This window comes from Panulirus ornatus, chromosome 26 (genome assembly GCF_036320965.1).
Source record: "Panulirus ornatus isolate Po-2019 chromosome 26, ASM3632096v1, whole genome shotgun sequence".
Lineage (NCBI taxonomy): Eukaryota > Metazoa > Arthropoda > Malacostraca > Decapoda > Palinuridae > Panulirus > Panulirus ornatus.
Window position 1 is genome coordinate 636802 of NC_092249.1, and position 21905 is coordinate 658706.

A 21905-nucleotide genomic window follows, 5' to 3' on the forward strand; every position below is an offset into this window, starting at 1 on the left:
TAGGAGAGATGGCCAGAGAGCGTTATTGGATTACGTGTTAATTGACAGGCGTGCGAAAGAGAGACTTTTGGATGTTAATGTGCTGAGAGGTGCAACTGGAGGGATGTCTGATCATTATCTTGTGGAGGCTAAGGTGAAGATTTGTATGGGTTTTCAGAAAAGAAGAGTGAATGTTGGGGTGAAGAGGGTGGTGAGAGTAAGTGAGCTTGGGAAGGAGACCTGTGTGAGGAAGTACCAGGAGACACTGAGTACAGAATGGAAAAAGGTGAGAACAATGGAAGTAAGGGGAGTGGGGGAGGAATGGGATGTATTTAGGGAATCAGTGATGGATTGCGCAAAAGATGCTTGTGGCATGAGAAGAGTGGGAGGTGGGTTGATTAGAAAGGGTAGTGAGTGGTGGGATGAAGAAGTAAGAGTATTAGTGAAAGAGAAGAGAGAGGCATTTGGACGATTTTTGCAGGGAAAAAATGCAATTGAGTGGGAGATGTATAAAAGAAAGAGACAGGAGGTCAAGAGAAAGGTGCAAGAGGTGAAAAAAAGGGCAAATGAGAGTTGGGGTGAGAGAGTATCATTAAATTTTAGGGAGAATAAAAAGATGTTCTGGAAGGAGGTAAATAAAGTGCGTAAGACAAGGGAGCAAATGGGAACTTCAGTGAAGGGCGCAAATGGGGAGGTGATAACAAGTAGTGGTGATGTGAGAAGGAGATGGAGTGAGTATTTTGAAGGTTTGTTGAATGTGTTTGATGATAGACTGGCAGATATAGGGTGTTTTGGTCGAGGTGGTGTGCAAAGTGAGAGGGTTAGGGAAAATGATTTGGTAAACAGAGAAGAGGTAGTGAAAGCTTTGCGGAAGATGAAAGCCGGCAAGGCAGCAGGTTTGGATGGTATTGCAGTGGAATTTATTAAAAAAGGGGGTGACTGTATTGTTGACTGGTTGGTAAGGTTATTTAATGTATGTATGACTCATGGTGAGGTGCCTGAGGATTGGCGGAATGCGTGCATAGTGCCATTGTACAAAGGCAAAGAGGATAAGAGTGAGTGCTCAAATTACAGAGGTATAAGTTTGTTGAGTATTCCTTGTAAATTATATGGGAGGGTATTGATTGAGAGGGTGAAGGCATGTACAGAGCATCAGATTGGGGAAGAGCAGTGTGGTTTCAGAAGTGGTAGAGGATGTGTGGATCAGGTGTTTGCTTTGAAGAATGTATGTGAGAAATACTTAGAAAAGCAAATGGATTTGTATGTAGCATTTATGGATCTGGAGAAGGCATATGATAGAGTTGATAGAGATGCTCTGTGGAAGGTATTAAGAATATATGGTGTGGGAGGCAAGTTGTTAGAAGCAGTGAAAAGTTTTTATCGAGGATGTAAGGCATGTGTACGTGTAGGAAGAGAGGAAAGTGATTGGTTCTCAGTGAATGTAGGTTTGCGGCAGGGGTGTGTGATGTCTCCATGGTTGTTTAATTTGTTTATGGATGGGGTTGTTAGGGAGGTAAATGCAAGAGTTTTGGAAAGAGGGGCAAGTATGAAGTCTGTTTTGGATGAGAGAGCTTGGGAAGTGAGTCAGTTGTTGTTCGCTGATGATACAGCGCTGGTGGCTGATTCATGTGAGAAACTGCAGAAACTGGTGACTGAGTTTGGTAAAGTGTGTGGAAGAAGAAAGTTAAGAGTAAATGTGAATAAGAGCAAGGTTATTAGGTACAGTAGGGTTGAGGGTCAAGTCAATTGGGAGGTAAGTTTGAATGGAGCAAAACTGGAGTAAGTAAAGTGTTTTAGATATCTGGGAGTGGATCTGGCAGCGGATGGAACCATGGAAGCAGAAGTGGATCATAGGGTGGGGGAGGGGGCGAAAATCCTGGGAGCCTTGAAGAATTTGTGGTAGTCGAGAACATTATCTCGGAAAGCAAAAATGGGTATGTTTGAAGGAATAGTGGTTCCAACAATGTTGTATGGTTGCGAGGCGTGGGTTATGGATAGAGTTGTGCGCAGGAGGATGGATGTGCTGGAAATGAGATGTTTGAGGACAATGTGTGGTGTGAGGTGGTTTGATCGAGTGAGTAACGTAAGGGTAAGAGAGATGTGTGGAAATAAAAAGAGCGTGGTTGAGAGAGCAGAAGAGGGTGTTTTGAAGTGGTTTAGGCACATGGAGAGAATGAGTGAGGAAAGATTGACCAAGAGGATATATGTGTCGGAGGTGGAGGGAACGAGGAGAAGTGGGAGACCAAATAGGAGGTGGAAAGATGGAGTGAAAAAGATTTTGTGTGATCGGGGCCTGAACATGCAGGAGGGTGAAAGGAGGGCAAGGAATAGAGTGAATTGGAGCGATGTGGTATACCGGGGTTGACGTGCTGTCAGTGGATTGAATCAAGGCATGTGAAGCATCTGGGGTAAACCATGGAAAGCTGTGTAGGTATGTAATTTGCGTGTGTGGACGTATGTATATACATGTGTATGGGGGGGGGGGGTTGGGCCATTTCTTTCGTCTGTTTCCTTGCGCTACCTCGCAAACGCGGGAGACAGCGACAAAGTATAATAAAAAATAAAAAATAATATGTGATGTCTCCATGGTTGTTTAATTTGTTTATGGATGGGGTTGTTAGGGAGGTGAATGCAAGAGTTTTGGAAAGAGGGGCAAGTATGAAGTCTGTTGGGGATGAGAGAGCTTGGGAAGTGAGTCAGTTGTTGTTCACTGATGATACAGCGCTGGTGGCGGATTCATGTGATAAACTGCAGAAGCTGGTGACTGAGTTTGGTAAAGTGTGTGAAAGAAGAAAGTTAAGAGTAAATGTGAATAAGAGCAAGGTTATTAGGTACAGTAGGGTTGAGGGTCAAGTCAATTGGGAGGTAAGTTTGAATGGAGCAAAACTGGAGTAAGTAAAGTGTTTTAGATATCTGGGAGTGGATCTGGCAGCGGATGGAACCATGGAAGCAGAAGTGGATCATAGGGTGGGGGAGGGGGCGAAAATCCTGGGAGCCTTGAAGAATTTGTGGAAGTCGAGAACATTATCTCGGAAAGCAAAAATGGGTATGTTTGAAGGAATAGTGGTTCCAACAATGTTGTATGGTTGCGAGGCGTGGGCTATGGATAGAGTTGTGCGCAGGAGGATGGATGTGCTGGAAATGAGATGTTTGAGGACACTGTGTGGTGTGAGGTGGTTTGATCGATTAAGTAACGTAAGGGTAAGAGAGATGTGTGGAAATAAAAAGAGCGTGGTTGAGAGAGCAGAAGAGGGTGTTTTGAAATGGTTTGGGCACATGGAGAGAATGAGTGAGGAAAGATTGACCAAGAGGATATATCCTCCTGCGCACAACTCTATCCATAGCCCACTACAACACCTCCCTTCTACAGTGTCATTCCTTACATTAGTACTTCACATCTGATGTGCCACTTCAGTTCCCTTAGTGCACAGTGGTACATTGCTAATAAGAGAAGAAATATGAACATAGCACTATCTTAACAAACAACTGCAAATTTACATAATGAAAATATATTTTATGACTATGGCAGTGTGCTAGCATGTACAGTGGCTGAGACAGTGAAGGGGTGAGGAAAGGCAAGTATACTTTCAAACGCTTGTATCCGGCATTATTTCCAACTGTCTACCTTTTCTCCTCCACCATGGGAAGTCAAGACTTTAGTAAAGTTTGAAAAGTGTTTGCAAACTATGTTACAGTATTTTTTGAAGAGCATACATGATTGTGTTTTACCTGTTTTGTCACTGATTTTTATGTTTTTTTCTGGACACATCTAAAACTTTTTGATTCAATGTGCCATGAGGATCCAGCCTATTCGAAAATGTGATACGAAATAAAAAGGTTGTGCAGCACTGCTTACATGACCAGTACTCCTCACACCACTTATTGTTCTGAGGCATTTCATTTCCAACATTCCCACTGTCATCCTTACATTTGCATTCAGGGTCTAATACCTACATCCATACTATGATGTCAGGAACTTAAACTTCAAACATACCTACATTTGCTCTAACAGACACTGACCTTGCCCTCCTTACTCTCCTTAATGCACCCAGCCCTTTAGTGTCTTCCTCCTTCCTATGACTCAGTTTAGCCCCCAAGATTTTCTATGCTGCCATATCCACTTCCAGCTACTTAAAGCATTCCACTTCCTCCTGGTTCTTTCCATTCATATTTACTCTCAAACTATCCTGTCGCATCCCCCTGCTGTACTACATTGTCGTACTTTTGTTAACAGTTACTCAAAACTAAAGTCAGTGATGTATTGAAAGTGAATCTCATAGAAAGATGTATAGTTTATGGAAGACTACCTGAAACAAAAGGATAGGTGGAAGTGTGTTTTTCATCTAAAAAGCAGGCATGTTAATTATTCCAATTTGATTAACCAAATTATAAATGTGTTGATATTGATGAAGATACAGTTTGGAAGGAGTAGGAGGTAGCAGTGAAGATCTTACAAGATAAAAGGAAAGCTGTAGTGACTGGGGACGTAAATACAGCAACATCAGTTAGCATTTGTGGATCCACTTGCAGGAAGTGAAACAAGCAAAGGAGGCATATATTTTTGAAAAGTGTTTTTCAGAAAAACTTACCATACTAATGTGCCAGCAAACACACTAGAGTAATAGAGACAGATGTGTTATATATGCTGGATCACATCTTCATGGAACAGAGGTTGAATATTGGAAGCTGGAGAAGTGATTACTCATTAGTTGAATATGAGAATAGGGGAATCAAATGTGAATCAGAGTAAAGTAATTGTATTTGAAAGGAAACAGAGTGAAAGTATGGATTTTGCAAAGGCCTGTAAAATGAGGAAGGAAAGTGTACTAAACTGTGTTATAGATATGGAGCAAGAAAGACTGGAAGAGATAACAGAATTTAAGTATTTGGGAGCTGTCTTGGGTATGTTTGTTGATATGGAAAGAGAGAGCGGTACAGGTTAAAAGAGTCATTGGGTCCCTTAGTAGATTGATGAAGAGTAGAAGTGTAAGTATGGAAGTGAAGAAAGAATTAAGGGACAACATAGTCCTCCTGACCCTGGCTTATGCAGACAAAACATTGGCATGGGATGAATGACAGAAGTCCAGGATCAAGGCTGTGGAAATTAGTTAATTGAGTGGAGCATGTGGTATGAAGAAAGTAATGAGGGGGCATCTGAGAGATTTGGTATGGCAGAGAATGAATTGTGGAGTGGTATAGTGGGTGAAACATAATACTTTGAGGTTGTTTGGGCATGTGGAAAGAATGCAAGACATGGTGTTTACAAGGAGAGGGTGTGATAGTATGGTTGAAGGGTTTGGTGTGAGGGTAAGACAACTTATGACATGGGGAAATAGAATGGAAAGAATGCAAGAAATGATGTGTGCGAGGGAGGCATGTAAGACCAGGTGTGAGACAGAGACTTGCTTGTTGTGGCCACTCCCTTGGTGGGGGCATCTTTTTTTTTTCTTTTTTTCTTTTTTTTTTCCAAAAGAAGGAACAGAGAAGGGGGCCAGGTGAGGATATTCCCTCAAAGACCCAGTCCTCTGTTCTTAACGCTACCTCGCTATTGCGGGAAATGGCGAATAGTATAAAAAAAAATATATATATTTTTTTTTTTCATACTATTCGCCATTTCCCGCCATAGCGAGGTAGCGTTAAGAACAGAGGACTGGGCCTTTGAGGGAATACCCTCACCTGGCCCCCTTCTCTGTTCCTTCTTTTGGGAAAAAAAAAAAAAAAAAAAACGAGAGGGGAGGATTTCCAGCCCCCCGCTCCCTTCCCTTTTAGTCGCCTTCTATGACACGCAGGGAATACGTGGGAAGTATTCTTTCTCCCCTATCCCCAGGGATAATATATATATATATATGTATATATATTTTTTTTTTTACTTTGTCGCTGTCTCCCGCGTTTGCGAGGTAGCGCAAGGAAACAGACGAAAGAAATGGCCCAACCCACCCCCATACACATGTATATACATACACGTCCACACACGCAAATATACATACCTACACGGCTTTCCATGGTTTACCCCAGACCCTTCACATGCCCTGATTTCAATCCACTGACAGCACGTCAACCCCGGTATACCACATCGATCCAATTCACTCTATTCCTTGCCCGCCTTTCACCCTCCTGCATGTTCAGGCCCCGATCACACAAAATCTTTTTCACTCCATCTTTCCTCCTCCAATTTGGTCTCCCACTTCTCCTCGTTCCCTCCACCTCCAACACATATATCCTCTTGGTCAATCTTTCCTCACTCATTCTCTCCATGTGCCCAAACCATTTCAAAACACCCTCTTCTGCTCTCTCAACCACGCTCTTTTTATTTCCACACATCTCTCTTACCCTTACGTTACTTACTCGATCAAACCACCTCACACCACACATTGTCCTCAAACATCTCATTTCCTGCACATCCACCTTCCTGCGCACAACTCTATCCATAGCCCACGCCTCGCAACCATACAACATTGTTGGAACCACTATTCCTTCAAACATACCCATTTTTGCTTTCCGAGATAATGTTCTCAACTTCCACACATTCTTCAAGGCTCCCAGAATTTTCGCCCCCTCCCCCACCCTATGATCCACTTCCGCTTCCATGTTTCCATCCGCTGCCAGATCCACTCCCAGATATCTAAAACACTTCACTTCCTCCAGTTTTTCTCCATTCAAACTCACCTCCCAATTGACTTGACCCTCAACCCTACTGTACCTAATAACCTTGCTCTTATTCACATTTACTCTCAACTTTCTTCTTTCACACACTAAACCAAACTCAGTCACCAGCTTCTGCAGTTTCTCACATGAGTCAGCCACCAGCACTATATCATCAGCAAACAACAACTGACTCACTTCCCAAGCTCTCTCATCCCCAACAGACTTCATACTTGCCCCTCTTTCCAAAACTCTTGCATTCACCTCCCTAACAACCCCATCCATAAACAAATTAAACAATCATGGAGACATCACACACCCCTGCCGCAAACCTACATTCACTGAGAACCAATCACTTTCCTCTCTTCCTACACGTACACATGCCTTACATCCTCGATAAAAACTTTTCACTGCTTCTAACAACTTGCCTCCCACACCATATATTCTTAATACCTTCCACAGAGCATCTCTATCAACTCTATCATATGCCTTCTCCAGATCCATAAATTCTACATACAAATCCATTTGCTTTTCTAAGTATTTCTCACATACATTCTTCAAAGCAAACACCTGATCCACACATCCTCTACCACTTCTGAAACCACACTGCTCTTCCCCAATCTGATGCTCTGTACATGCCTTCACCCTCTCAATCAATATATATATATATATATATATATATATATATATATATATATATATATATATATATATATATGTGAAGTCTGTTGGGGATGAGAGAGCTTGGGAAGTGAGTCAGTTGTTGTTTGCTGATGATATAGTGCTGGTGGCTGACTCATGTGAGAAACTGCAGAAGCTGGTGACTGAGTTTGGTTTAGTGTGTGAAAGAAGAAAGTTGAGAGTAAATGTGAATAAGAGCAAGGTTATTAGGTACAGTAGGGTTGAGGGTCAAGTCAATTGGGAGGTATGTTTGAATGGAGCAAAACTGGAGGAAGTAAAGTGTTTTAGATATCTGGGAGTGGATCTGGCAGCGGATGGAACCATGGAAGCGGAAGTGGATCATAGGGTGGGGGAGGGGGCGAAAATTCTGGGAGCCTTGAAGAATGTGTGGAAGTTGAGAACATTATCTCAGAAAGCAAAAATGGGTGTGTTTGAAGGAATAGTGGTTCCAACAATGTTGTATGGTTGCGAGGCGTGGGCTATGGATAGAGTTGTGCGCAGGAGGATGGATGTGCTGGAAATGAGATGTTTGAGGACAATATGTGGTGTGAGGTGGTTTGATCGAGTAAGTAACGTAAGGGTAAGAGAGATGTGTGGAAATAAAAAGAGCGTGGTTGAGAGAGCAGAAGAGGGTGTTTTGAAATGGTTTGGGTGCATGGAGAGAATGAGTGAGGAAAGATTGACCAAGAGGATATATGTGTCGGAGGTGGAGGGAACGAGAAGTGGGAGACCAAATTGGAGTTGGAAAGATGGAGTGAAAAAGATTTTGTGTGATCGGGGCCTGAACATGCAGGAGGGTGAAAGGAGGGCAAGGAATAGAGTGAATTGGATCGATGTGGTATACCGGGGTTGACGTGCTGTCAGTGGATTGAATCAGGGCATGTGAAGCGTCTGGAGTAAACCATGGAAAGCTGTGTAGGTATGTATATTTGCGTGTGTGGACGTGTATGTATATACATGTGTATGGGGGTGGGTTGGGCCATTTCTTTTGTCTTTTTCCTTGCGCTACCTCACAAATGCGGGAGACAGCGAGAAAGCAAAAAAAAAAGAAAAAAAAATATATATATCTTTTCTTTCATTCAAGCTATTCGCCATTTCCCGCGTTAGCGAGGTAGTGTTAAGAACAGAGGACTGGGCCTTTTTTGGAATATCCTCACCTGGCCCCCTCTGTTCCTTCTTTTGGAAAATTAAAAAAAAAATAATGAGAGGGGAGGATATCCAGGCCCCCGCTCCCTCCCCTTTTAGCCGCCTTCTACGACACGCAGGGAATACGTGGGAAGTATTCTTAATCCCCTATCCCCAGGGATAATATAGAAGGCGACTAAAAGGGAAGGGAGCGGGGGGCTGGAAATCCTCCCCTCTTATTTTTTTTTTAAATTTTCCAAAAGAAGGAACAGAGAAGGGGGCCATATGAAGATATTCCCTCAAAGGCCCAGTCCTCTGTTCTTAACGCTACCTCGCTAATGCGGGAAATGGCGAATAGTATGAAAAAAAGAAAAAAAAAAAATATATATATATATATATATATATATATATATATATATATATATATATATATATATATATATATATATATATATATCTGGAACCATGGAAGCGGAAGTGGATCATAGGGTGGGGGAGGGGGCGAAAATCCTGGGAGCCTTGGAGAATGTGTGGAAGTCGAGAACATTATCTCGGAAAGCAAAAATGGGTATGTTTGAAGGAATAGTGGTTCCAACAATGTTGTATGGTTGCTAGGCGTGGGCTATGGATAGAGTTGTGCGCAGGATGATGGATGTGCTGGAAAGGAGATGTTTAAGGACAGTGTGTGGTGTGAGGTGGTTTGATCGAGTAAGTAACGGAGATGTGTGGAAATGAAAAGAACGTGGTTGAGAGAGCAGAAGAGGGTGTTTTGAAATGGTTTGGGCACATGGAGAGAATGAGTGAGGAAAGATTGACCAAGAGGATATATGTGTTGGAGGTGGAGGGAACAAGGAGAAGTGGGAGACCAAATTGGAGGTGGAAAGATGTAGTGAAAAAGATTTTGTGCGATCGGGGCCTGAACATGCAGGAGGGTGAAAGGAGGGCAAGGAATAGAGTGAATTGGATTGTGGTATACCGGGGTTGACGTGCTGTCAGTGGATTGAATCAGGGCATGTGAAGCGTCTGGGGTAAACCATGGAAAGCTGTGTAGGTATGTTCATTTGCGTGTGTGGACGTGTATGTATATACATGTGTATGGGGGTGGATTGGGCCATTTCTTTCGTCTGTTTCCTTGCGCTACCTCGCAAACGCTTGAGACAGTGGCAAAAAAAAAAAAAAGATTGGTAGATAGATAGGTTTCATGAAATATATAATAAGGGAGTTAATAGATTAGTACAGTACATTGATGAGATAAAGACATTGATAATACAGATGAAACATGGTTTAATATGTCAACAGGTAAGGAAGTGAAAGTAAATATATTTTATGGAAATATAAAAAATATAAGAGCCAAGGAACATTTTAAAGGTATATGAGAACAAGTTATGACTTCAACAAAACCAAGAAGGAAAAGAATTGGAATTCCAAAGATATGCTTGACAGGGCAAAGAAAAACTGAATTTTTGTTAAATTTATCAAGTGGATATTATCAGTAAAAGAACAGATTGTGAAAGTGGAGGACTCAAATGGGAATGTTACTGAAACGGAAGACTGAGATTAGGACTAAGTACCCAGGTTTTCACGAAAATATCACATTAAGAGATTTGTCAGAGAAATAATAGTGCACTGGTGAATGTCAGAATTCTCAGGAAGTATGTGAAGGAAATGATCAGAATAATTTTTCAGCATGTAATAGACATAAATTAGAGAATTTAGTATCTGTTTGGTCAAAATAATGAAGTGATATGTATTTGTTAGTGGGCAACAGAAATTTACTTGAAATAAAAGCAAAACTACCAGAAAAGGTCATCACTCATAGGCAAGGGAGGACATTACAACTCATAGTTTCCTCTATATATTTGATCATACTGATGTTTAGAAATTATTTGAGATGCAAATGAAATAATAAGTGAGGAAACACAGCATAAATGAATAAAGAATTGTCAGAAAAGATTGAAGGAAATACTTCTATTGGAATATCATAGGAGACAAATGGAACAAGCTAAGTAAATAAATTTTAATGGGAACAGAAAAAATTCAAAGGACTCTGTGTGAAAAGGAAGAGAAGCTGAGATGAGGACCCATGAGTGTAAAACTCTCCCTTTAAGTACAAATAGATAATTCTCACACAAAGATGTATGCAGAAAATGCAATTGCTCATTATGACTACTCCCTCTACAATTCTTCCTTCATGTTCCTCTTATCTTCTGTCCCTCCCTTTCACCACTCTTCTTCTTTGGCATAGGTTTAGATCCTCAAGTTTTTAGTCTGCACAAAAGTTTACACAAGTGCTGATACTCTTTTTCAAAGCTGATATTTAAATATGACAACCTTTTAGATATATTACAAGAACATAAGTATCACCATTTCAAAAGGTTTTAGGGAATGGATTACAGAGCTGTATTACCTTCTGTTGTGTTAGCTTCAGATGTTTTGCCTTCAACATCAGAAATAATATTCTATTTTCTGTTATATTTCATGTCTCTCAGTTGCAAGGATCAGTGTAGACTTGCACAAGTAGTATTAATGAAAATAATTTTACGCATTAGGTTGTACTTTATATTCTGTTCATTAATCAGGGAAAGTATTAACAATCACATTTGTGTGATACGATTAATTCAGTAATTATGAAATGTACTTGTGAATATATTATGTAGCCATGATTGTGATTAGTATATATTGTAGTACTCTTCTATACTGGAGAGGCTATTGATTTCTTGATTCTGAAAATTCTTCATTGAGTAAAGAAGGTGCATCGTTTGTAATGTTATATTTCAGCTATATTTTCAGATTTACTTGAATTAATAAGATTTTCTAGTAGGTAATGTTGAAAGTTGGTGTAATATTATGGTAGGTTTTTGTAATATCAGTAATTTATTGAAACAAAATATAAGAAAATTGAGACACTGAAATTATCTAAGCAATGATAAATTTCTTTTAGGGAAGCTAGCCAGTGGCAACAGGTTACAAGTTTTGGATGACTCATCTGTTACATTTCCGATATTGATAGTGTGTAATTGATACCTCTAGTCCTATGATATGTCATTCATCACAGTCTCAGCCACATAAACCAAAACTATGCTCTTTGATATTTTTTACGTAATGCCAGTAATGAATTTTTGATTGATTTATTGCTTGAGTCTGGGCATTTTCGTTGGTTGAGATTTTGGTGAAATTATGAAATGCAGGAGAGACTTTTTGAATGAGATGATCAGAATGACTTTGTCCTGAACAGTATATTGCCCCATGCATATTCATTTTTGTGACGACATTGTGGTGTTTATTGTTCTTTTTTTATTATGTCTTTAGGTAAGTATCTATTATTTTCATGTACACTTAATAGTTTGTTAGCATGAAGATATGAAATGTAATAGATATAAAAATGCAGTCAGTAAGCATGCATGGCAGTTTTGAAATAATGCATGGCTGCAACAGTCATAATTTTCATGAGAGCTATAAAATGTATTTGAATTCAGAACTGATAATTTTCATCATATCTGATGATAAATTTCAGTAGATTGATATGTATTGAGTGTTCATAGTTTGGAAAAAGTAAGCAATTATTTTCTCACGTTAAAAGATGCCATTCTTTCGTCAGTTTCCTTGTGCTACCTCGCTAACGCGGGAGACAGCGACAAAGCAAATAAAAAAACAAAAAAGATTTATCAAAGAAACTCAGCTAACTCTCATGAAAACTTATAAAGGTAATATTGCTCATAAAGTTATTTGCATGGCATTTATCCCAAAATGTTCCATGCTCACTGTAGTAGCATGGTAGCTACCTCATCATACCACATGCTCATGTTTTGCTAGTTGAGTCAGCCAGCCTACCCAAGACTTTGCCTGGCAGAAGCTTTGACAGGCCAGCGAGGGAAAAGTCTGCATCAGCGGCATGTGAATAGGCGGGACGGAGGTGTGAGTATTACATCAGGTACTGGTGTGTGCATGGGAACCAGTGGCTATGTAATACCCACCCTGCTGACTGCACGGTCTTCTCCCACCATCCTACCTGCATCTGTTATTTACCTGCAGTTAATTTTTTTCCTTTATTGCCTGAAAGTTCTTCAGACCCTATGCTGTATTTGACTGTGCAGTAGTAAACCTGCTTGCTTATCTTGACGCCTTAATTTCAAAATATTTTGTTATATCCCCTAATAGTAATGGAAGTTATACGGATATTTATTTAAGCATACTTGTTATTTTTTGTATGGTTCCTAGCATATTTTACATTCCCCTGTATGTAATTCAGAAGTTTAACAAAGACAGGAAGGTGTGGATCCATGACTCTAGCATGAATTGTCATGTTAAATGTTAAAGAAAAATGTTCACAGCTGCATTCTAAATTTATAGATTGTATATTAAAGAATGCTCATATATGAATCAATGAAATAACCTCAAGATGGTATTTATAACATTTTATGGTGTATGTTAAATATGTTCTGAACTTTGTTTACAAGGAAGCAGTGGGTATATTAATGTATTCTGCATTTTACACGATGTGAACAAAAATGTGAAGGAGAATTTATCATGTACAAATGTTCTGTAGGTGCATTTTATTACCATTCATTATCTTAGGTCAAGTAAATCTTTCATTTTCCAGAAATAAGCTTTCTCATAGGACACATTTTAACATTTCTGAGTGATGCAGCACTAAAGGTATTATCTGTATCATCATCATCATCATTATTATTATTATTATTATTATTATTATTATAGAGACTGAGTGTGAACGAATGGTGCCTTTGTTGTCTTTTCCTAGCGCTACCTCGCACACATGAAGGGGAAGGGGGTTGTTATTCCATGTGTGGCGGGTTGGCGATGGGAATAGATAAAGGCAGACAATATGAATTATGTACATGTGTATATATGTATATGTCTGTATGTGTATATACATGTGTACATTGAGATGTATAGGTATGTATATTTGTGTGTGTGGACATGTAAGTATATACATGTGTATGTGGGTGGGTTGGGCCATTCTTTCGTCTGTTTCCTTGCGCTACCTCGCTAACGCAGGAGATAGCGACAAAGCAAAATAAATAAGTAAATAAATAATTATTATTATTATTTTTTTTTTTTTATATACTTTGTCGCAGTCTCCCGCGTCAGCTAGGTAGCACAAGGAAACAGATGAAAGAATGGCCCGACCCACCCACATACAGATGTATATACATACACGCCCATACATGCACATTTCAATGTATACGTACAAATACATACACGGACAAATACATATATATACATATGCATATTCATAACTGCTGCCCTCATCCATTCCTGTCGCCATCCCACCACACATGAAATGGCACCCCCTCTCCCCTCACACATGCGAGGTAGTGCTAGGAATAGGCAACAAAGGCCACATTCATTCACACTCAGTCTCCAGCTGTCATGTGTAATGCACTGAAACCACAGCTCCCTTTCCACCTCTAGGCCCCACAAAACTTTCCATGGTTTACCCCCAGACACTTCACATGCCTTGGTTCAATCCATTGACAGCACATCAACCCCGGTATACCACATCGTTCCAATTCACTCTATTCCTTGCATGCCTTTCACCCTCCTGCATGTTCAGGCCCTGATTGCTCAAAATCTTTTTCACTCCATCCTTCCACCTCCAGTTTGGTCTCCCACATCTCCTCATTCCCTCCACCTCTGACACATATATCCTCTTTGTCAATCTTTCCTCACTTATTCTCTCCATGTGACCAAACCATTTCAATACACCCTCTTCTGCTCTCAACCACACTTTTTATTACCACATCTCTCTCTTACCCTTTCATTACTTACTCGATCAAACCACCTCACAAACATATTGTCCTCAAACATCTCATTTATAACACATTCACCTTCCTCCACACAACCCCATCTATAGCCCATGCCTTGCAACCATATAACATTGTTGGAACCACTATTCCTTCAAACATACCCAATTTTGCTCTCCAAGATAACGTTCTCGCCTTTTGCACATTCTTCAATGCTCCGAGAACTCTCTCTCTCTCTCTCTCTCTCTCTCTCTCTCTCTCTCTCTCTCTCTCTCTCTCTCTCTCTCTCTCTCTCCCCCCCCCCCCCCCCCAACTCACTTCTGCTTCCATGGTTCCATCCGCCGCTAAATCCACTCCCAGATATCTAAAACACTTCTTCCTCCAGTTTTTCTCCATTCACACTTCCTCCCAGTTTACTCATCCCTCAACACAACTGAACCTAATAACCTTGCTCTTATTCACATTTACTCTAAGCTTTCATCTTTCACACTCTTTACCAAACTCAGTCACCAACTACTGCAGTTTCTCACTCGAATCAGCCACCAGCGCTGTATCATCAGTGAACAACAACTGACTCACTTCCCAAGCCCTCTCATCCACAACAGACTGCATACTTGTCCCTCTCTCCAAAACTCTTGCATTCACCTCCCTAGCAACCCCATCCATAAACAAATTAAACAACCATGGAGACATCACACACCCAAGCCGCAGACCAACATTCACTGGGAACAAATTACTTTCCTCTCTTCCTACTCGTACACATGCCTTACATCCTCTATAAGAACTTTTCACTGCTTCTAGCAACTTACCTCCTACACCATATGCCTTCCACAAAGTATCTCTATCGACTGTTATCATATTATTATTATTATTATTATTATTATTATTTTTATTATTAACTGTACACTCAAAAAGCATACAATGTGTATATCTGTAGATAATGAATAGATGAAAAGCGTCAGGTAGTGGAGATTATTGTTTCTATTGTAGTGGATAAGTAAGATATTCAGTAAGTACAGTTTTGTATTTCAAAGTTGTTAATAAAGTAATATTGCAGATATAAGAAAGTAATTTCTCAGATATTAATTATTCAAAGATAATTGTAGGAGAACAGTTTTTCAGATGTTATTTTTAAAATAGATGAAGTATAAACAAGGAATTTTCCTAGATATAGGATAGAAATTTTCATCATACAGTTTTTCTTTCCACAAAAATCAAGTAGATAATTTGATTTTAATCAATCATTTTGGCCTCTGTAGACATCTCAAGCATTTTATGCATATTGTATACACAAATCTTTGTGTAAGTCATGCTTGAAACACTGACCAAAGAGGTGTGGATGTTGCATTAACTATGAAACAGTCCTTACAGTTTTTACCATCACTACAGAAAGATTAAATACTTTAAGTGGTGATGTGGTTTATTAACTGACAAAGTTAGTCCATCAAAACGATGATCAGGTTACTTTTGGTCATTTCTTTCCTGAATTGCTCTTATAAAGAGGTTTTGAAAGAGTGCCCCATAATAGGATGTAGGTTTAAAGTTAAATCAAGTTTTAAATTAGCTAGGCTTTTATGAACCCTATTTGTATTTAAATGTGGGAATACATTATGTATAGAATCACATTAATGTTTAATCTAATGAAGATAGAAAATTACCAAACTACAGATCTGAGAAACTACTTTTTATTTTCTAGGGCCATGTCTAGTTACCAAACTGTAAGTATGATTTTGAGGATCTGTAAATTTGGCCTAGTGATTGGTATCAGTTTTTGCTGCATTGGTCATGCAAGTTGAAATATGAATCCATTATCATGCAGTTATTGCATTTTCTGTGTTGGTGAGTGTGACTACTCAATCATTAAAGATTGATAAGCAGCTTGTATCATGTGGTATGTTGCTTGCATTTGCTAACGCTATCTGTTATATGCAGTAATGTTTTTATGAAAGGCATTGTGTGAAATTGAGAAACATTCCAAAAGATTCCATTTTGTGTTTGTCCATAATCTTCAAATATGTTTCTAACTGCCTTAGATATTTTCTTCCTTGCATTACATGTAATGAATTTTTAAATATAATCATATTTAAAAGATAATTTTCAAGATATTAAATGCTTGAAATTCTTAATATAATATTCCTGCTTAATAGCACCATAGTTAGTTTAGGTCTTGATTGAAATATGTGCCTATAGCCATGGAAATGTTGCAGAATTTGGTATATGTGCCTATAGTTTTGGAAGTGTTTCAGAATTTTTTCATTAGATCTGAATGGTTCTGAAGGTTAAAGGTGTGAATAAACAAATAAGTGATTTTTTGAAGATTACACATGGTAGCATAGATAATAAATAAAACTTGTCAAAATCAAACATAGCACTTCCCTGTTACACCTTCATTATGGTAAGTAGTTGTTAAGTGTAGTACAGTTTCATGTCATTTTTTTTTTTTTTTTTTTGCCGCTGTCTCCCGCGTTTGCGAGGTAGTGCAAGGAAACAGACGAAAGAAATGGCCCAACCCACCCCCATACACATGTATATACATACGTCCACACACGCAAATATACATACCAACACAGCTTTCCATGGTTTACCCCAGACGCTTCACATGCCCTGATTCAATCCACTGACAGCACTTCAACCCCAGTATACCACATCGATCCAATTCACTCTATTCCTTGCCCTCCTTTCACCCTCCTGCATGTTCAGGCCCCGATCACACAAAATCTTTTTCACTCCATCCTTCCACCTCCAATTTGGTCTCCCACTTCTCCTCGTTCCCTCCACCTCCGACACATATATCCTCTTGGTCAATCTTTCCTCACTCATTCTCTCCATGTGCCTAAACAATTTCAAAACACCCTTTTCTGCTCTCTCAACCACGCTCTTTTTATTTCCACACATCTCTCTTACCCTTACGTTACTTACTCGATCAAACCACCTCACACCACACATTGTCCTCAAACATCTCATTTCCAGCACATCCATCCTCCTGCGCACAACTCTATCCATAGCCCACGCCTCGCAACCATACAACTTTGTTGGAACCACTTTTCCTTCAAACATACCCATTTTTGCTTTCCAAGATAATGTTCTCGACTTCCACACATTCTTCAAGGCTCCCAGGATTTTCGCCCCCTCCCCCACCGTATGATCCACTTCCGCTTCCATGGTTCCATCCGCTGACAGATCCATTCCCAGATATCTAAAACACTTTACTTCCTCCAGTTTTTCTCCATTCAAACTTACCTCCCAATTGACTTGACCCTCAACCCTACTGTACCTAATAACCTTGCTCTTATTCACATTTACTCTTAACTTTCTTCTTTCACACACTTTACCAAACTCAGTCACCAGCTTCTGCAGTTTCTCACATGAATCAACCACCAGCGCTGTATCATCAGCGAACAACAACTGACTCACTTCCCAAGCTCTCTCATCCACAACAGACTTCATACTTGCCCCTCTTTCCAAAACTCTTGCATTCACCTCCCTAACAACCCCATCCATAAACAAATTAAACAACCATGGAGACATCACACACCCCTGCCGCAAACCTACATTCACTGAGAACCAATCACTTTCCTCTCTTCCTACACGTACACATGCCTTACATCCTCGATAAAAACTTTTCACTGCTTCTAACAACTTGCCTCCCACACCATATATTCTTAATACCTTCCACAGAGCATCTCTATCAACTCTATCATATGCCTTCTCCAGATCCATAAATGCTACATACAAATCCATTTGCTTTTCTAAGTATTTCTCACATACATTTTTCAAAGCAAACACCTGATCCACACATCCTCTACCACTTCTGAAACCACACTGCTCTTCCCCAATCTGATGCTCTGTACATGCCTTCACCCTCTCAATCCATACCCTCCCATATAATTTACCAGGAATACTCAACAAACTTATACCTCTGTAATTTGAGCACTCACTCTTATCCCCTTTGCCTTTGTACAATGGCACTATGCACGCATTCCGCCAATCCTCAGGCACCTCACCATGAGTCATACATACATTACATAACCTTACCAACCAGTCAATAATACAGTCACCCCCTTTTTTAATAAATTCCACTGCAATACCATCCAAACCTGCTGCCTTGCCGGCTTTCATCTTCCGCAAAGCTTTTACTACCTCTTCTCTGTTTACCAAATCATTTTCCCTAACCCTCTCACTTTGCACACCACCTCGACCAAAACACCCTATATCTGCCACTCTATCATCAAACACATTCAACAAACCTTCAAAATACTCACTCCATCTCCTTCTCACATCACCACTACTTGTTATCACCTCCCCATTAGCCCCCTTCACTGAAGTTCCCATTTGCTCCCTTGTCTTACGCACTTTATTTACCTCCTTCCAGAACATCTTTTTATTCTCCCTAAAATTTAATGATACTCTCTCACCCCAACTCTCATTTGCCTTCTTTTTCATCATCATATGACTGTGAAAACTTTGAAGTAAGGATGATTAAGCATGAACTTTTTTACAGTGTAATGTAGGAAATTAATCAATATCATGAGCAGAAATGAAATCTGTTTTCATTGAATGCAGTCATATACAAGTAGGACATCATTATTAAGAATTAGAAAATAACCTTGAGCAGCAGGAGCCTTTATAGAAGAGAGACAGAGATGTGGAAAGGAAGCTGTGGTTTCAGTGCATTGCACATGACAGCTAGCAAATGAGTGTGAGTGGATGTGGCCTTTCTTTGCCTATTTCCTGGCACTACTTTGCTGATGCAGGGGGTGATGATGCTATTTCCTATGGGGTGGGGTGGCACTGGGAATGGATGGAAAAGTAAAAAACAGGAGGGAAGGATTTCCAGCCCCCTGCTCTCACTCCTTTTAGTCGCCTTCTATGACAAGCAGGGAATATGTGAGACACATTCAAGTATTCTTTCTCCCCTATCCCCAGGGGATATTCCTGGGAAATTATATGGAAGTGTATTGATTTATTATTTATTTTGCTTTGTTGCTGTCTCCCGCATTAGCAAGGTAGCGCAAGGAAACAGACGAAAGAAATGGCCCAACCCACCCACATACACATGTATATACATACACGGTCACACACGCAAATATACATACCTGTACATCTCAACATATACATATATATATACATACACAGACATATACATATATACACATGTACATAATTCATACTATCTGCCTTTATTCATTCCCATCACCACCTCGCCACACATGAAATAACAACCCCCTCCCCCCAAATGTGTGCGAGGTAGCGCTAGGAAAAGACAGCAAAGGTCACATTCATTCACACTCAGTCTCTAGCCGTCATGTATAATGCACCGAAACCACAGCTCCCTTTCCACATCCAGGCCCACAAAACATTCCATGGTTTACCCCAGACGCTTCACATGCCCTGGTTTAATCCATTGACTGCACGTCGACCCAGGTATACCACATTGTTCCATTTCACTCTATTCCTTGCATGCCTCTCACCCTCCTGTATGTTTAGGCCCCGATCACTCAAAATCTTTTTCACTCCATCCTTCCACCTCCAATTTGGTCTCCTGCTTCTCCTTGTTCCCTCTGCCTCTGACACATATATCCTTTTGGTCAATCTTTCTTCACTCATTCTCTTCATTTGACCAAACCATTTCAGTACACTCTCTTCTGCTCTCTCAACCACACGCTTTTTATTTTTTTACCACGCCTCTCTCTTACCCTTTCATTACTTACTCGATCAAACCACCTCACACCACATATTGTCCTCAAACATCTCATTTCCAACACATCCACTCTCCTCACAACTCTATCTATAGCCCACGCCTCGCAACCATATAACATTGTTGGAACCACTATTCCGTCAAACATACCCATTTTTGCTTTCTGAGAAAATATTCTCACCTCCACACATTTTTCAACGCTCCCAGAACCTTCGCCCCATCCCCCACCCTGTGACTCACTTCCGCTTCCATGGTTCCATCCATTGCCAAATCCACTCCCAGATATCTAAAACACTTCACTTCCTCCAGTTTTTCCTCCAGTTTTCCTTCATTCACACTTACCTCCCAGTTGACTTGTTCCTCAACCCTATTGTACGTAATAACCTTGCTCTTATTCACATTTACTCTCAGCTTTCTTCTTTCATGCACTTTACCAAACTCAGTCACCAGCTTCTGCAGTTTCTCACCTGAATCAGTCACCAGCTCTGTATCATCAGCGAACAGCAACTGACACTTCCCAAGCTCTCTCACCCACAACAGATTGCATCCTTGCCCCTCTCTTCAAAACTCTTGCATTCACCTCCCTAACAACCCCATCCATAAACAAATTAAACAACCATACATAATCGCTGTTTCCCGCATTAGTGAGGTAGTGTCAGGAAACAGACAAAGAATGGCCCATCCAGTCATACACACACACACACACATTTTTTTTATCATATAACCCCAGGACACCTTTTAGAGGGCTCTTGCAGGTTCAAGGCAGGGCTACAATTAGTAGCAGAGAAAGAACAGATTCCCTCAGCGTTATAAGTTCATCTCATTTTCGTCAGTTGATGATAATACAGTCTTGTCAAAGGTGACTTTTCACTTATGGCGTAATAATAACCTCCATCCATTGCCATGTTATCCCCCTGCTGCATATTTCATAACTTTTTTGTGCATGTATTTTCATCCTTCCTTTTTCAGAGAATTTCCTGAAACTCTATCACCAGCTTTGGAGTTTCTCTCTGGAATTTGTCAGCTGAGATGTATAATATGTAAACAGCAAATTATTCACTTTTCCCACTTTCTGTATACCATACATCTCCCCCTTGATCAGAGGCCCTTCCACTCATTTACTTCATCACCCCATCCAGTATTATTTATTATATAATCCTAGGATTCAATTCTTGGTGGTATAGGGACACAGCTTCAAGGCTGCAGAATACTCAACAGCAGGAAGAAGATGGACTCCTTTGAAGCAATAAGTTCTTGGATGAGACTGTATTCTGTTTCATCTGAAAAAGATACACCCTTATCAAAGGTGACTTTTCACTCATGGTGTAACGTCAGGCTGGTGGAGACAGTCAACTGCCCACTATGTTCATAAACTGATTGAACAACCACAGTGAAACAACCACAGTGAAAGTCACACATCCTTAACACAGACCCACCTTCTCCATGAACCACTCATTCTCTATTTCTACTTGCATACATGCCTTATTCTCCAGGGAGTACTCTTCAGTGCTTTCAGTAACTTTACATAACCCCACACTTTACGTTCAGATCACATTCCATAATGCTTCTCTGTTAACCCTATTGTACACTTTCTCCAGATCCATAAATGCCATTTACCGTTTAGTCTCTCTCTCTCCAAGTATTTCTCTCATAAAACATTTCATTGACTCAAAGTATTTCTTACATAAAGTCTTGAAAACAGACATTTGCTCCATATATGATCTGTGTCTCCTTAAGCCAAACTACATTCCCAGACAGATGTTTTGTATATGCCACCACCCTCTTATTAATCACTCTTCCATAGACTTTACCAGGTATACCTAATGACTTATACCTTTGTAATTCAATTGTTCACTTTCGCTCACTTTGCCTATATATAAGGGAGCTCTGCATGCATTCTGCCACTCCTCAGGCATCTCATCTTGAGCCAGACAGATGCTGAATAGCCTGACAAACCAATCAAGAACACAGTCACCCCTTTTATTGAGAAACTCGTATGTAATAACATCCACATT

At 40.1% G+C, this 21905-nt stretch overlaps 1 protein-coding gene across 1 annotated transcript in view; it reads left to right on the forward strand.

The window, feature by feature from the left end:
* Positions 1–21905, forward strand: part of LOC139757379 (uncharacterized) — a 158350-nt gene that overhangs the window by 124925 nt on the left and 11520 nt on the right. The gene's annotated exons all lie outside the window — the stretch shown is intronic.